Here is a 2,500-nt window from a genome sequence, read left to right as displayed (position 1 = left end):
TGCCTCTAGCATTGAATGCAAGGGAAGCCAGCGAGCATTAGGCCTCCCTTAAAAAAATAAAAAAGGTATAAAATAATAGCCAGTCAGCTTTGAGCTAAACTGAGTGAGCTCAGCTGTGAATGTCCTGGCGCACCAGACCAATCACATAACAACAGAAAAAATGGACAGAAAAAACTTGTATGGTATCTCGTTGTGTTGTTGGCCTCCGGTGGCTAGCTTGCTAGCTAAAATCGTCTCTTTCCTAAATTAGCTATGGATGGAGATAGGGATATGGACTTGTGGTTTTACCTAATTCTCCGTACTGATTATTACACTGATTCTAATCCAACCATAAATTCATGCACTGTGCCCCTGGCCTGAGAGGATGGAAGTTCAACATGTAGCTAGATGTAGTATGCTAATGTTAACTAGCTAGCCTGGCGTATCGTTGCCACTGAAAGGAAGTTAGGCTAGCGAGCAAGTATTTTAGCCATAGACCGTTTAGGCAACATGAAAGAGGAGGATGGTACTGGTGTGATCTCTAAAAGTAGGGTGAGTCAACATGTTTTTTCTACTTGCACACACACACACTGTCACGTTCCTGACCTGTTTTCTGTTGTTTTGTATGTGTTTAGTTGGTCAGGACGTGAGCTGGGTGGGAATTCTATGTTGTGTGTCTAGTTTGTCTGTTTCTATGTCCAGCCTAATATGGTTCTCAATCAGAGGCAGATGGTAATCGTTGTCCCTGATTGAGAATCATATATAGGAGGCTTGTTTTGTGTTGGGATTTTGTGGGTGTTTGTTTCCTGTCTCTGTGATTGTCTGCACCAGATAGGTCTGTGTCGGTTTTTGCACATTTGTTATTTTGTATTGTTGTTTGTAGTGTTTTACTTGTTCTTTATTAAACATGTTTAACACTAGCCGCGCTGCACTTTGGTCCTCTCCTTCACCCCTGGAAGAAAACCGTTACAGAAACACCCACCAAACCCGGACCAAGCAGCGTGGCAACGGGCAGCAGCAACAGCAGCAGCAGTACAAGGAGGAATGGACATGGGAGGAGATTCTGGACGGAGAAGGACCCTGGGCAGAGCCAGAGGAGTGTCGCCATCCCAAAGCGGAGCTGGAGGCATCAAAAGCGGAGAGGCGGCATTATGAGGCGCTTGCAAGGCAGAGTGGCTGGAAACCCGAGAGGCTCACCCAAAAATTTCTTGGGGGGGAGGCTAAAGGGGAGTGTGGCGAAGCCGGGTTGGATACCTGAGCCAACTCCCCGGGCTTACCGTGGAGTGAGAGGGCGTCGTACTGGTCAGACACCGTGTTATGCGGTAAAGCGCACGGTGTCCCCAGTACGCGTGCTTAGCCCAGTGCGGGCTATTCCACCTTGCCGCACTGGGAGGGCTAGGTTGGGCATCGAGCCGGATGTCATGAAGCCGGCCCAACGTATCTGGCCTCCAGTACGTCTCCTCGGGCCGGCGTACATGGCACCAGCCTTACAGGTGGTGTCCCCGGTTCGCCTGCATAGCCCAGTGCGGGTTATTCCACCTCGCCGCACTGGCAGGGCTACGGGGATCATTCAACCTGGTAAGGTTGGAGAGGCTCGGTGCTCAAGAGCGCGTGTCCTCCTTCACGGTCCGGTATATCCGGCGCCACCTTCCCGCCCCAGACCAGTACCACCAGTGCCTACACCACGCACCAGGCTTCCAGTGCATCTCCAGAGCCCTGTTCCTCCTCCCCGCACTCGCCCTGAGGTGCGTGCCCTCAGCCCGGTACCTCCAGTTCCGGCACCACGCATCAGGCCTATTGTGCGTCTCAGCCGGCCAGAGTCATCCGTCTGCCCAGCGCCGTCTGAGCCATCCGTCTGCCCAGCGCCGTCTGAGCCATCCGTCTGCCCAGCGCCGTCTGAGCCATCCGTCTGCCCAGCGCCGTCTGAGCCATCTGTCTGCCCAGCGCCGTCTGAGCCATCCGTCTGCCACGAGCCATTAGAGCCGCCCGTCTGTCCCGAGCCATTAGAGCCGTCCGTCAGTCAGGAGCCGCTAGAGCCGTCCGTCAGTCAGGAGCTGCCAGAGACGCCAGCCAGTCAGGAGCTGCCAGAGACGCCAGCCAGTCAGGAGCTGCCAGAGACGCCAGCCAGTCAGGAGCTGCCAGAGACGCCAGCCAGTCAGGAGCTGCCAGAGACGCCAGCCAGTCAGGAGCTGCCAGAGCTGCCCTACAGTCATGAGCTGCCCTACAGTCATGAGCTGCCCTACAGTCATGAGCTGCCCTACAGTCATGAGCTGCCCTCCAGTCATGAGCTGCCCTCCATTCATGAGCTGCCCTCCAGTCATGAGCTGCCCTCCAGTCATGAGCTGCCCTCCAGTCATGAGCTGCCCTCCAGTCATGAGCTGCCCTCCAGTCATGAGCGGCCCTCCAGTCATGAGCGGCCCTCCAGTCCGGAGCGGTCATTCAGTCCGGAGCGGTCATTCAGTCCGGAGCTGCCACTCAGTCCGGAGCTGCCACTCAGTCCGGAGCTGCCACTCAGTCCGGA

This window comes from Salvelinus namaycush, chromosome 1, assembly GCF_016432855.1.
Source record: "Salvelinus namaycush isolate Seneca chromosome 1, SaNama_1.0, whole genome shotgun sequence".
NCBI lineage: Eukaryota > Metazoa > Chordata > Actinopteri > Salmoniformes > Salmonidae > Salvelinus > Salvelinus namaycush.
Note: the sequence above shows the minus strand (reverse complement) of the source record.